General features: G+C 48.8%; 1 long non-coding RNA gene across 1 annotated transcript; it reads left to right on the top strand.

Annotated features, from left to right (window-relative positions):
- The first annotated feature begins 262 nt into the window (after positions 1-262).
- LOC140133913 (uncharacterized) lies at positions 263-13812 on the top strand. The gene is made up of 3 exons (XR_011855960.1): positions 263-849; positions 1550-1626; positions 12532-13812. It is a non-coding gene; the product is annotated as an uncharacterized lncRNA (long non-coding RNA).
- Positions 13813-15753: the final 1941 nt, after the last annotated feature.

Genomic DNA, 15753 nt, shown 5'->3' with positions numbered 1-15753 from the left:
CTACTGCTCCAACTACAACTGAGACCACATCATCTACTGCTCTAACTACAACTGAGACCACATCATCTACTACTCCAACTACAACTGAGACCACATCATCTACTACTCCAACTACATCTGAGACCACATCATCTACTACTCCAACTACAACTGGGACCACATCATCTACTGCTCCAACTACATCTGAGACCACATCATCTACTACTCCAACTACAACTGAGACAACATCATCTACTACTCCAACCTCAACCACAACATCATCTACTACTCCAACTACAACTGGGACCACATCATCTACTGCTCCAACTACATCTGAGACCACATCATCTACTACTCCAACTACAACTGAGACAACATCATCTACTACTCCAACCTCAGCCACAACATCATCTACTACTCCAACCTCAACCACAACATCATCTACTACTCCAACCTCAGCCACAACATCATCTACTACTCCAACCTCATCCACAACATCTTCTACTACTCCAACCTCAACAACAACATCTTCTACTACTCCAACCTCAACCACAACATCATCTACTACTCCAACCTCAGCCACAACATCATCTACTACTCCAACCTCAGCCACAACATCATCTACTACTCCAACCTCATCCACAACATCATCTACTACTCCAAACTCAACCACAACATCTTTTACTACTTCAGGTACAACAATAACAAGTCCAAATAAAGTCACAACAGCCTCCAATATTTCAACGACAACTGAAACTACAACATCATTTACTGCTACAAGTGCTACTAGGACTACATGGTCCACCCCTCCAGCTGGGACCACAACAACATCCGCAGCTGCACCGTCCTCTGCTGGAACCAGTTTTAGAAGTGAGTATCTTACTATCTCTCAGCATCACAGTATATAAACTACAGAGACATCACAGAGATCTCTAACACATCAGCCGGTAACCAAGACAAGAAGTGTCCTCTACACCGAGAGCCGAGATGTATCTCCAGAATCATGGACAGTGTAACCATAGACTGTAGCACATCCCAGCCTTGTGTCCTGGTGTCCTGGAGCACATCCCAGCCTTGTGTCCTGGTGTCCTGTAGCACATCCCAGCCTTGTGTCCTGGTGTCCTGTAGCACCTCCCAGCCTTGTGTCCTGGTGTCCTGGAGCACATCCCAGCCTTGTGTCCTGGTGTCCTGTAGCACATCCCAGCCTTGTGTCCTGGTGTCCTGTAGCACATCCCAGCCTTGTGTCCTGGTGTCCTGTAGCACCTCCCAGCCTTGTGTCCTGCTGTCCTGGAGCACATCCCTGCCTTGTGTCCTGGTGTCCTGTAGCACATCCCAGCCTTGTGTCCTGGTGTCCTGTAGCACCTCCCAGCCTTGTGTCCTGGTGTCCTGTAGCACATCCCAGCCTTGTGTCCTGGTGTCCTGTAGCACATCCCAGCCTTGTGTGCTGGTGTCCTGTAGCACCTCTCAGCCTTGTGTCCTGGTGTCCTGTAGCACATCCCAGGGGTTTGTGTCTGTACTTGTAAAACTCCAGTATTCAGTCATGTGACCCAGCTTTTCCATTCACTGACAGATGCAGTTGTGATGAAGGTCCGGCTATCTAGTGCAGGTCCTGTAGATGTGGGGATAATGGATCAGGTCCTGCAGCAGGTAATGTATCACATGTTACATCATCCACCGGCTGCTCATGTATCTCACAGCCGAGACACAGCTACATGTTACACAGTTACTGAGCCGACACAATAGGCAACATTTATTAGTGCTATGTGCAGGGTGTGTACTATGTGCAGTGTGTGTACTATGTGCAGTGTGTACTATGTGCAGTGTGTGTACTATGTGCAGTGTGTACTATGTGCAGTGTGTACTATGTGCAGTGTGTACTATGTGCAGTTTCTGGACTATGTGCAGTGTGTACTATGTGCAGTGTGTGTACTATGTGCAGTATGTACTATGTGCAGTGTGTGTACTATGTGCAGGGTGTACTACGTGCAGTGCCCTGTGTACTATGTGCAGTGTGTGTACTATGTGCAGTGTGTTCTATGTGCAGGGTATACTATGTGCAGGGTGTGTACTATGTGCAGGGTGTGTACTATGTGCAGAGGGTGTGTACTATGTGCAGTGTATGTACTATGTGCAGGAGGTGTACTATGTGCAGTGTGTGTACTATGTGCAGTGTGAACTATGTGCAGGGTGTTCTATGTGCAGTGTGTACTATGTGCAGGGGGTGTACTATGTGCAGTGTGTGTACTATGTGCAGTGTGCTGTGTACTATGTGCAGGGGGTGTGTACTATGTGCAGCGGGTGTGTACTATGTGCAGGGTGTGTACTATGTGCAGTGTGTACTATGTGCAGTATGTACTATGTGCAGGGTGTGTACTATGTGCAGGGGGTGTGCACTATGTGCAGGGGGTGTACTATGTGCAGGGGGTGTACTATGTGCAGGGTGTGTACTATGTGCAGGGGATGTACTTTGTGCAAAGTGTGTACTATGTGCAGGGTGTACTATGTGCAAGGGGTGTACTATGTGCAGGGTGTGTACTATGTGCAGGGTGTGTACTATGAGCAGGGTGTGTACTATGTGCAGGGTGTGTACTATGCGCAGGAGGTGTACTATGTGCAGAGTGTACTATGTGCAGGGGTGTGTACTATGTGCAGGGTGTGTACTATGTGCAGGGGGTGTGTGCTATGTGCTGGGTGTGTACTATGTGCAGGGGGTGTACTATCTGCAGGGGGTGTGTACTATGTGCAGGGTGTGTACTATGTGCAGGGTGTACTATGTGCAGGGTGTGTACTATGTGCAGGGTGTGTACTATGTGCAGGGGGTGTACTATGTGCTGGGTGTGTACTATGTGCAGGGTGTGTACTATGTGCAGGGGATGTACTATGTGTAAAGTGTGTACTATGTGCAGGGTGTACTATGTGCAAGGAGTGTACTATGTACAGGGTGTGTATTATGTGCAGGGTGTGTACTATGTGCAGGGTGTGTACTATGTGCAGGGTGTGTACTATGTGCAAGGTGTGTACTATGTGCAGGAAGTGTGTGCTATGTGCAGGGTGTGTGTACTATGTGCAGGGTGTACTATGTGCAGGGTGTGTGTACTATATGCAGGGTGTGTACTATATGCAGGGTGTACTCTATGTGCAGGGGTCCTGTGTACTATGTGCAGGGTGTGTACTATGTGCAGGGTGTGTACTATGTGCAGTGTCCTGTGTACTATGTGCAGGGTGTGTACTATGTGCAGTGTCCTGTGTACTATGTGCAAGGGGTGTACTATGTGCAGGGGGTGTACTATGTGCAGGGGGTGTTTTATGTGCAGGGTGTTTACTATGTGCAGGTTGTGTACTATGTGCAGTGTGTACTATGTGCAGGGTGTGTACTATGTGCAGGGTGTGTACTATATGCAGCGTGTACTATGTGCAGGGGGTGTACTATGTGCAGTGTGTACTATGTGCAGTGTGTACTATGTTCAGGGGGTGTACTATATGCAGGGTGTGTACTATGTGCATGGGGTATGTACTATGTGTAGGGGGTGTGCTATGTGCAGAGTGTGTACTGTGTGCAGTGTGTGTACTATATGCAGTGTGTACTATGTGCAGGGGATGTGTACTATGTGCAGGGGGTGTACTGTGTGCAGGGGGTGTGTACTGTGTGCAGGGGGTGTGTACTGTGTGCAGGGGTTGTACTATGTGTAGGGTGTGTACTATATGCAGTGTGTACTATATGTTGTGTGTACTATGTGCAGGGTGTGTACTATATGCAGGGTGTACTATGTGTGGGGTGTGTAATATGTGCAGGGGTCCTGTGTACTATGTGTAGGGGGTGTACTATGTGCAGGGTGTGTACTATGTGCAGTGTCCTGTGTACTATGTGCAGGTTGTGTACTATGTGTAGTGTGTACTATGTGCAGGGTGTGTACTATGTGCAGGGGGTGGACAATGTGCAGGGTGTGTACTATGTGCAGTGTCCTGTGTACTATGTGCAGGGTGTGTACTATGTGCAGTGTCCTGTGTACTATGTGCAAGGGGTGTACTATGTGCAGGGGGTGTAATATGTGCAGGGGGTGTTTTATGTGCAGGGTGTTTACTATGTGCAGGTTGTGTACTATGTGCAGTGTGTACTATGTGCAGGGTGTGTACTATGTGCAGGGTGTGTACTATATGCAGCGTGTACTATGTGCAGGGGGTGTACTATGTGCAGTGTGTACTATGTGCAGTGTGTACTATGTTCAGGGGGTGTACTATATGCAGGGTGTGTACTATGTGCAGGGGGTATGTACTATGTGTAGGGGGTGTGCTATGTGCAGAGTGTGTACTGTGTGCAGTGTGTGTACTATATGCAGTGTGTACTATGTGCATGGGATGTGTACTATGTGCAGGGGGTGTACTGTGTGCAGGGGGTGTGTACTGTGTGCAGGGGGTGTGTACTGTGTGCAGGGGTTGTACTATGTGTAGGGTGTGTACTATATGCAGTGTGTACTATATGTTGTGTGTACTATGTGCAGGGTGTGTACTATATGCAGGGTGTACTATGTGTGGGGTGTGTACTATGTGCAGGGGTCCTGTGTACTATGTGCAGGGGGTGTACTATGTGCAGGGTGTGTACTATGTGCAGTGTCCTGTGTACTATGTGCAGGTTGTGTACTATGTGTAGTGTGTACTATGTGCAGGGTGTGTACTATGTGCAGGGAGTGGACAATGTGCAGGGTGTGTACTATGTGCAGGGGGTGTGCACTATGTGCAGGGTGTGTACTATGTGCAGGGTGTGTACTATGTGCAGGGTGTGTACTATGTGCAGTGGGTGTACTATGTGCAGTGTATACTATGTGCAGGGGGTATACTATGTGCAGTGTGTACAATGTGCAGGGGTGTACTATGTGTAGGGGGTGTACTATGTGCAGGGGTGTGTACTATGTGCAGTGTGTACTATGTGCAGGGTGTGTACTATGTGCAGGGTGTGTACTATGTGCAGGGGGTGTACTATGTGCAGGGTGTGTACTATGTGCAGTGTCCTGTGTACTATGTGCAAGCGGTGTACTATGTGCAGGGGGTGTATTATGTGCAGGGTGTTTACTATGTGCAGGGTGTGTACTATGTGCAGTGTGTACTATGTGCAGGGTGTGTACTATATGCAGTGTGTACTATGTGCAGGGTGTTTACTATGTGCAGGGTGTGTACTATGTGCAGTGTGTACTATGTGCAGGGTGTGTACTATATGCAGTGTGTACTATGTGCAGGGGGTGTACTATGTGCAGGGGGTATGTACTATGTGTAGGGGGTGTACTATGTGCAGGGTGTGTTCTGTGTGCAGTGTGTGTACTATATGCAGTGTGTGTACTATATGCAGTGTGTACTATGTGCAGGGGATGTGTACTATGTGCAGGGGGTGTACTGTGTGCAGGGGGTGTGTACTGTGTGCAGGGGGTGTGTACTGTGTGCAGGGGTTGTACTATGTATAGGGTGTGTACTATATGCAGTGTGTACTATATGATGTGTGTACTATGTGCAGGGGGTGTGTACTGTGTGCAGGGGGTGTGTACTGTGTGCAGTGTGTACTATGTGCAGGGTGTGTACTATGTGCAGTGTGTACTGTGTGCAGTTTGTGTACTATATGCAGTGTGTACTATGTGCAGGGTGTATGTACTGTGTGCAAGGTTTGTACTATGTGCAGTGTATGTACTATGTGCAGGGTATGTACTATGTGCAGGGTGTGTACTATGTGTTTTGTGTACTATGAGCACTGTGAACTATGTGTGGTGTGTATTATGTGCAGCATGTGTAGTATGTGTGGTTTGTGTACTATTTGCAGTGGGTGTACTATGGTTAGGGTGTGTACTATGTGCAGGGGTTGTACTAAGGTTAGGGTGTATACTATGTGCAGGGTGTGTAGTATGTGCAGGTGGTGTACTATGTGCAGTGCAGGGGGTGTACTGTGTGCAACGGGGGTGTACTATGTGCAAGGGGGTTTTCTATGTGCAGTGTGTGCACTATATGCAGTGTGTACTATGTGCAGGGAGTGTGTACTATGTGCAGGGTGTACTGTGTGCAGGGGGTGTGTACTGTGTGCAGTTTGTGTACTATATGCAGTGTGTGTACTAGGTGCAGGGGGTCTGCTATGTGCAAGGTGTGTACTATGTGCAGGGTATGTACAATGTGCAGGGTATGTACTATGTGCAGGATGTGTACTATGTGTTTTGTGTACTATGAGCAGTGTGAACTATGTGTGGTGTATACTATGTGCAGTGTGTATTATGTGCAGCATGTGTACTATGTGTGGTTTGTGTACTATGGTTAGGGTGTGTACTATGTCCAGGGGTTGTACTATGGTTAGGGTGTATACTATGTGCAGGATGTTCACTATGTTCAGAGTGTGTACTATGTGCAGGTGGTGTACTATGTGCAGGGTGTGTACTATGTGCAGGGTATTTACTATGTGCAGGTGGTGTACTATGTGCAGGGGGTGTGTACTATGTGCAGTGTGTACTATGTGCAGGGTGTGTACTATGTGCAGGGGGTGTACTTTTTGCAGGGGGTGTACTATGCGCAGGGGGTGTACTATGTGCAGGGTGTACTATTTGCAGGGTGTGTACTATGTGCATGGTGTGTACTTTTTGCAGGGGGTGTACTATGTGCAGGGGGTGTACTATGTGCAGGGGATGTACTATGTGCAGGGTGTGTACTATGTGCAGGGTGTGTACTATGTGCAGGGGGTGTGTACTATGTGCAGGGGGTGTACTATGTGCAGGGTGTGTACTATGTGCAGGGTGTGTACTATGTGCAAGGGGGTGTACTATGTGCAGGGTGTGTACTATGTGCAAGGGGGTGTACTATGTGCAGGGTGTGTACTGTGTGCAGTCTGTGTACTATATGCAGTGTGTACTATGTGCAGGGGGTATACTATGTGCAGGGGGTGTGTACTATGTGCAGGATGTACTATGTGCAGGGGGTGTACTATGTGCAGGGGGTGTACTATGATCAAGGGGGTGTACTATGTGCAGGGTGTGTACTGTGTGCAGTGTGTGTACTATATGCAGTGTGTACTATGTGCAGGGGGTGTGTACTATGTGCAGGGTGTGCTGTGTGCAGGGGGTGTGTACTGTGTGCAGGGGGTGTACTATGTGCAGTGTGTGTGTACTGTGTGCAGGGGGTGTACTATGGTTAGGGTGTGTACTATGTGCAGGGTGTGTACTTTGTGCAGGGGGTGTACTATGTGCAGTGTGTATTATGTGCAGGGTATGTACTATGTGCAGGGGGGTGTACTATGTGCAGGGTGTACTATGTCAGGGTGTGCACTATGTGCAGGGGATGTGTGCTATGTGCAGGGTGTGTACTATGTGCAGGTTGTGTTCTGTGTGCAGGGGGTGTCTACTATGTGCAGTGTGTACTATGTGCAGGGAGTGTACTATGTGCAGGGTGTGCACTATGTGCAGGATGTGTACAATGTGGAGGGGTGTACTATGTGCAGGGGTGTCTACTATGTGCAGTGTTTACTATGTGCAGGGGGTACTATGTGCAGGGTTTGTACTATGTGCAGGGTGTGTACTATGTGCAGGGTGTGTACTATGTGCAGGATGTGTACAATGTGCAGGGGTGTACTAGGTGCAAAGGGGTGTACTATGTGCAGGGTGTGTACTACGTGCAAGCTATGTACTATGTGCTGTGTGTGTATTATGTGCAGGGGGTGTACTATGTACAGTGTGTTCTATGTGTAGGGGGTGTGTACTATGTGCAGGGTGTGTACTATGTGCAGTGTGTCCACTATGTGCAGGGTGTACTATGTGCAGTGTGTACTATGTGCAGTGTGTACTATGTGCACTATTTGCAGTGTGTACTATGTGCTGGGGGTGTACTATGTGCAGGGTGTGTACTATGTGCAGGGGGTGTGTACTATGTGCAGGGTGTGTACTATGTGTAGGGTGTTTACTATGTGCCGGGTGTGTACTATTTGCAGTGTGTGCTATGTGCAAATTGTGTACTATGTGTAGGGTGTTTACTATGTGCAGGGTGTGTACTATGTGCAGGGTGTACTATAAGCAGTGTGTGTACTATGTGCAGGGTGTACTATAAGCAGGGTGTGTACTATGTGCAGTGTGTACTATGTGCCGGGGTGTGTACTATGTGCAGGGTGTACTATGTGCAGGGGGTGTGTACTATATGCAGTGTGTACTATGTGCAGGTTGTGTACTATGTGCAGTGTGTACTATGTGCAAAGTGTGTACTATGTGCGGTTTGTAGTATGTTTAGGGTCTGTACTGTGTGCAGTTTGTGCTATGGGCAGGGTGTACTATATGCAGTGTGTACTATGTGCGGGGGTTGTACTATGTGCAGTGTGTACTATGTGCAGTGTGTTTTATGTGCAGGGTGTGTACTATTTGCAGGGTGCGTACTATGTGCAGGGGGTGTATGCTATGAGCAGGGGGTGTACTATGTGCAGGTGGTGTACTATATGCAGGTGGTGTACTATGTGCAGGATGTGTACTATGTGCAGGTGGTGTACTATGTGCAGGGGTGTACTATGAGCAGGGTGTACTATGTGCAGTGTCCTGTGTACTATGTGCAGGGTGTACTATGTGCAGGGTGTACTATGTGCAGGGTGTGTACTTTGAGCAGAAAGTGTACTATGTGCAGTGTGTACTATAAGCAGGGTGTGTGCTATGTGTGGTGAGTACTATGTGCAGTGTGTACTATGTGCAGGGGGTACTATGTTTCGAGTGTATACTATGAGCAGGGTGTGTACTACGTGCAGGGTGTGTACTATCAGCAGGGTCTGTACTATGTGCAGGGTGTGTACTATGTGCATGTTGTGTACTATGTGCAGGGTCCTGTGTACTATGTGCAGTATGTGTACTATGTGCAGGGTCCTGTGTACTATGTGCAGTGTGTGTACTATGTGCAGGGTGTGTACTATGTGCAGGGGGTGTACTATGTGCAGGGTGTACTATGTGCATGGGGGTGGTGTACTATGTGCAGGGTGTGTACTATTTGCAGGGTGCGTTCTATGTGCAGGGTGTACTATGTGCAGTGTGTGTACTATGTGCAGTGTGTGTACTATGTGTAGTGTGTGCTATGTGTAGTGTGTACTATCTGCAGTGTATACTTTGTGCAGGTTGTTTACTATGCGCAGGGGGGTGTACAATGTGCAGGGTGTGTACTATGTGCATGGTGTGTACTATGTGCAGGGTGTGTACTATGTGCAGGGGATGTAGTATGTGCAGGGTGTGTACTATGTGCAGGGGGTGTGCTATGTGCAGGGGGTGTACTATGTGCAGGGGGTGTACTATGTGCAGTGTGTGTACTATGTGCAGGGGGTATGCTATGTGCAGGGTGTATACTATGTGCAGGGGATGTACTATGTGCAGGGTGTGTACTATGTGCAGGGGATGTGTTATGTGCAGGGTGTGTACTATGTGCAGGGGGTGTACTATGTGCAGGGGGTGTACTATGTGCAGGGGGTGTACTATGTGCAGGGGGTGTGCTATGTGCAGGGGGTGTACTATGTGTAGTGTGTACTATGTGCAGGGGGTGTACTATGTGCAGGGTGTACTATGTGCATGGGGGTGGTGTACTATGTGCAGGGTGTGTACTATTTGCAGGGTGCGTTCTATGTGCAGGGTGTACTATGTGCAGTGTGTGTACTATGTGCAGTGTGTGTACTATGTGTAGTGTGTGCTATGTGTAGTGTGTACTATCTGCAGTGTATACTATGTGCAGGTTGTTTACTATGCGCAGGGGGGTGTACAATGTGCAGGGTGTGTACTATGTGCATGGTGTGTACTATGTGCAGGGTGTGTACTATGTGCAGGGGATGTAGTATGTGCAGGGTGTGTACTATGTGCAGGGGGTGTGCTATGTGCAGGGGGTGTACTATGTGCAGGGGGTGTACTATGTGCAGTGTGTGTACTATGTGCAGGGGGTATGCTATGTGCAGGGTGTATACTATGTGCAGGGGATGTACTATGTGCAGGGTGTGTACTATGTGCAGGGGATGTGTTATGTGCAGGGTGTGTACTATGTGCAGGGGGTGTACTATGTGTAGTGTGTACTATGTGCAGGGTGTGTACTATGTGCAGGGGGTGTGCTATGTGCAGGGGGTGTACTATGTGCAGGGGGTGCACTATGTGCAGGGGGTATGTACTATGTGCAGGGGGTGTACTATGTGCAGGGGGTGTACTATGTGCAGGGGGTGTACTATGTGCCGGGTGTGTACTATGTGCAGGGGGTGTACTATGTGCAGGGGGTGTACTATGTGCAGGGGGTGCACTATGTGCAGGGGGTGTACTATGAGCAGGGTCCTGTGTACTGTGTGCAGTGTGTACTATGTGCAGTGTGTACTATGTGCAGGGTCCTGTGTACTATGTGCAGGGTCCTGTGTACTGTGTGCAGTATGTACTATGTGCAGGGTGTACTATGTGCAGGGTGTGCTATGTGCAGTGTCGCCAAAGCCGCCAAAAAAACTGGCGCCGCTGCAACAACAGATCTGGCACATTGTAACAATCTATCAGCAGTGAAGTGAAGGGCGGGGCTTCACCCGCGAGAGGTTATAAATGAGAGATGGTTTGGAGCCCGTGAGGGGCAATTATCAGTCAGGCGCAGGGATTGTGCTGGGATTAAGGATTTGGCGCACGAACCAAAAGATACAGAACTTTCTCCACATTCATGAAGGTGAGACACGACTCCTTTAGCTTTTCTATATGTGCGCCAAAAATTGCGCCACAAAACCAGTCGGATAAGTGACTCACAAGCGTCCAAAATCATAACCCAGCACCTTATAATAACTACTTAGACTGTTAAGGGCCTCTTAATAAATAAGCCACCTATAACAAAGCCAATAAATAACACAAAACCCCAGCGCTGGGGGGTAGAATGGTCGCAGCTTTATTCCCTATATTACAACAATTAAACCACTTAAAGGGCACCTGTCATCAGGTCTGTGTCACTAGTCCTGTCACCTCTACCTGTTGGAGCAGCTCACAAGGATCCATCCCAGCCTTTATCTAGTTATTTCATACATTAATTATTGTAAAATCATCTATTCTTTATCATGTAAATGAGGCTGTCACATGGTCAGAGGCAGTGATGTCACCCCTGTTACCCCTCCCCTCTCCTCCCCCTGCTCAGGTCTGTGTGTAATGTATAGTAAAGCATGGCTAGTGTGTGTGCTGCATCTGCTGACATGCTGCATCCTCCTAATATACAGGTGAGAGACACAGACATCAGCTACACATGAATCTGACATGTTCTGCTGTAACATGGCTGCCTGGAGCTGCTGTATCTCTCCTATACACACACACACATGCACACACAGGCTGCAGGGGGTGTGGCCACCAGCACCAGGAAGCACATCATTATACAGCCTCACATCATTATACAGGCTGTCAGTCATGCACTGGGGGCGTGGCCACCAGCACCAGGAAGCACATCATTATACAGCCTCACATCATTATACAGGCTGTCAGTCAAGCACTGGGGGTGTGCCTGTACCTCCCACTCATGAATAGAGTGGACAGCTTGAATATGCTAATGCTTCATTGGACATTTCACAGGTCATTTGCATACAGCTTTAGGACCTCGTTGCTTAGGTTTACAGGCATGTAGAGGGACAATGAAGGGATAGAGGCAATGCTCTCTAATGGCAGTTTATGAAAATATATTTAGTTTAGGGGGTTATTTTGCATGACGGGTTCTCTGTAAGGCTCTTGTTATACACCTGATAAATCGTGCTCAGCCGCTGTATGACAGCTGGACTCCCAGACGGCAAGTCGGCTAGACGAGCATCACCATAAAATTTCCACTTTCCAGTAGCCGTGACTTGAAAGAAATTATTAGGAAAAACAAAAATAAAATGAATAATAGTAACAAAAAAACATTTTTTTTTTAAATTCTACAATTAGGACATCGTTGTGATTCTGTGATTTTATCAGATTTTTATGATTCTTTTCTTAATTTTGATTCTGTGATTTTGCTTGGAGTGTTTATTGTATAACTAATGTTTAATTCTGTTATGTTTTCTGATTTTTTTTTTGATTCCCTAATACAAATTTAGGATTGTGTTTCTATATTTAAAGGGATTGGCCATTCTTTTACATACGTTGCCCGTGTGCCTTTACCGCCTTGTGGATAATCCCTAAATGTTCATCAAGTGATTCAGCAGTCCTGCTACTTACCTTAGTGCTGTCTGCAGACTCTCTGTGGATCTTTTTTTACATGTCTGAGCTCTGATGAATAGGAGGAGCTGTAGCAGGAGATTATGGCTCACCCTGCTCTCTCCCCCTCCCCTCTCCCTGTGTCTGTCAGTGAGAGGGACTGTGAGTAGAGAGAGGCACAGTGGGAGACGCCATAGGGATGTGCTGGAGCAGTGAGAGGCTGTGTATGTATGCAGAGGGCAGCATGGGGAGAACAGGTACATGCAGAGACATATCTGATATCTGATAGAAAGTGGCCAACCCCTTTAATACATTTGTATGTTAGTTCTGGCTCTCTCATTATGTGTACAGGCTCCTCAGGACCTCTCCTGCACATCCCTTTAAGCAGCCGTATTGTTCTCCTCTTCTTCCTCAGGTGTGTACATTGCTGAGCAGGGAGCTGCATACCGGAAACCTGACGCTGACTTATGGAGACGCCCGGATCTCCAGGTACTGTCTGTCTGTCAGTCCTATGAAGTAGCGTCTGTCCTGGACTCTTCCCTGTCACACAGACCCGAAGTCCTGCAGTGGCCGAGTCTGACGTTACCCATGATGCACTGAAACATGGTACCAACTGGGAGAAACTTATGGATCAGTTCATCCTGAGCCCCCTGATTCATGAATATAAGGTTAGAACTACAGTGACCTCTCCAGGACTTGTCATTGGAGATTCTGATCGCTCTGGGATCTCCTGGGATCTGATGGACATTTACAAGGAGTGAGAAGGGTCATCACCGGGGGAAGCACGAAAAGTCTCCATTTGGGCACCTCCCATATCCCAAGTAATGGGGCACCAACATAATCCATAGTATTAGGGAGTCAGGGCAGTAATAGGGATCCTTTCACTAATATGACTCCTTACAACTAACTGATAATGGTGTGTCCTCACACTGCTGTGCTCTGTGCAGCCATTGCCAGGTATCGTCCCTGCATAACTGTGTAATCAGACCTCACACTGCTGTGCTCTGTGCAGCCAATGCCAGGTATCGTCCCTGCATAACTGTGTAATCAGACCTCACACTGCTGTGCTCTGTGCAGCCAATGCCAGGTATCGTCCCTGGATAACTGTGTAATCAGACCTCACACTGCTGTGCTCTGTGCAGCCATTGCCAGGTATCGTCTCTGGATAACTGTGTGATCAGACCTCACACTGCTGTGCTCTGTGCAGCCAATGCCAGGTATCGTCCCTGGATAAATGTGTGATCAGACCTCACACTGCTGTGCTCTGTGCAGCCATTGCCAGGTATCGTCTCTGGATAAATGTGTGATCAGACCTCACACTGCTGTGCTCTGTGCAGCCATTGCCAGGTATCGTCTCTGGATAAATGTGTAATCAGACCTCACACTGCTGTGCTCTGTGCAGCCATTGCCAGATATCGTCCCTGGATAACTGTGTGATCAGACCTTTGTGTTTGATGTTAGTAGCAACAGGACTGTATTATATGGATATACACTCACCGGCCACTTTATTAGGTCCACCATGCTAGTAACGGGTGGAGGCTGTGGAGCAGTGTAATGCACAGGGCACAGCAGTGTGAGGACACATCCTCAGAGCACTTGGCAAGGAAAATAAACATGGCTGGCCCATTGCACGCGCAGTGTAACGTCATGGGATTCTTCTTCCCCATAGATTGTAAGCTCTTTGGCTTTATTGTGTAATCTTTTGTGTAATATATTCTCTGAATTGTACATCGCAGCAGCATATGTTGGTGCTATATAAATAAAGATTGTGATTGCTACTATCAGGAGCAGATCCCGACCACCTCTCAGTGTCTGTCACCGGGGCGGCAGCTCTTGGGGTGCGGGGTACAGGTCACTACCCTACAGTAACCTCCGAGAGGCCATAACTACACGTCCACCTATGGAGGAATCGGACATCACTTCTGGGTGTCAATGAGTTAAAGAAATCACAATCCATCCTGATAATCCAGGAACTTATAGATCCAGTGCCCGGGACTACGGGATGTCCTTATATCTGCTATCCATGGCCTTCACCCTTCCATCTTGTGCAGGATAGGAGTAGTAGTACATATAATGGTCCACTAGGAGGGTTCATTGTATGTCCCATAGAGCCTGATCACCTCTGTGACGCCATCTACTTTCTATAACTGGTACTGCAGCTGGAATGTGTTATCTCTCCGGATGAAGGGTTCACTTAATAACCAAATATAATTTGTGCTTTCTGATTGTCCTCCTGTTCTGCCCCGAGGTTCCTTATTGGTGGATGCCTGGAAATTCCTCCCAGGGTGGAGGTTTACTAACCCGGTTTTCCAGAGACTTCTCTGATTCTTCTTCCAGAGACCACAACCGTCGTTCTTAACATAAGATTTTGGGGGGAGTATCACCCTAAGGAAAATCATTTTTATTACCATATAGTTTACACGGTTAATTCCTTTTTAGTGCTTGTATTTATATGGCTGCAGCGCCCCAGGGGGATTTTCTTCCTTAGAGTTATACTAACCCAAAAATCTCCGGTTATCCATCCCGGCCTGACTCCACGCGGCGGCACCAGCAATACCTACGTGCACATTGTATGGTCGTGAGCCCCCATCTTGTATTATCTGGACCCAATTTGCTGTCTGTTTTTCTTTCCACATTCATTTATTTGATTGGATATTTCCTAGAGAGGCAGAGAGTAGCTGCCTGCCTGCTGCTGCTACTGCTGCTGTCTCCACCTGTGGCGTCCCCCCTTCATCAGGTCTGCAGAGACTCGCTGCCTGCTGCTGCTGTCTCCACCTGCGGGGCCCCCCCTCCATCAGGTCTGCAGAGACTTCCTGCCTGCTGCTGCTGCTACTGCTGCTGTCTCCACCTGCGGGCTTCCCCCCTCCATCAGGTCTGCAGAGACTTCCTGCCTGCTGCTGCTGTCTCCACCTGTGGGCAATCCCCCAACCCCCTCCATCAGGTCTGCAGAGACTTCCTGCCTGCTGCTGCTGTCTCCACCTGTGGGCATCCCCCCTCTATCAGGTCTGCAGAGACTTCCTGCCTGCTGCTGTCTCCACCTGCGGGCGTCCCCCCTTCATCAGGTCTGCAGAGACTTCCTGCCTGCTGCTGCTGTCTCCACCTGCTGGAATCCCCCCTCTATCAGGTCTGCAGAGACTTCCTGCCTGCTGCTGTCTCCATCTGGGGCCAATCCCCTCCATCAGGTCTGCAGAGACTTGTTGCCTGCTGCTGCTGTCTCCACCTGCGGGCATCCCCCCTCCATCAGGTCTGCAGAGACTACCTGCCTGCTGCTGCTGTCTCCACCTGCGGGTGTCCCCCCTCCATCAGGTCTGCAGAGACTTCCTAACTGCTGCTGCTGTCTCCACCTGCGGGCGTCCCCCCTCCATCAGGTCTGCAGAGACTCGTTGCCTGCTGCTGCTGTCTCCACCTGCGGGCATCCCCCCTCCATCAGGTCTGCAGAGACTTCCTAACTGCTGCTGCTGTCTCCACCTGCGGGCATCCCCCCTCCATCAGGTCTGCAGAGACTTCCTAACTGCTGCTGCTGTCTCCACCTGCGGGCATCCCCCCTCCATCAGGTCTGCAGAGACTTCCTAACTGCTGCTGCTGTCTCCACCTGCGGCCGTCCCCCCTCCATCAGGTCTGCAGAGACTCGTTGCCT

Source organism: Engystomops pustulosus, chromosome 5 (genome assembly GCF_040894005.1).
Source record: "Engystomops pustulosus chromosome 5, aEngPut4.maternal, whole genome shotgun sequence".
NCBI classification, from domain to species: Eukaryota; Metazoa; Chordata; class Amphibia; order Anura; family Leptodactylidae; genus Engystomops; species Engystomops pustulosus.
This window is presented reverse-complemented; position numbering and strand designations above follow the sequence as displayed.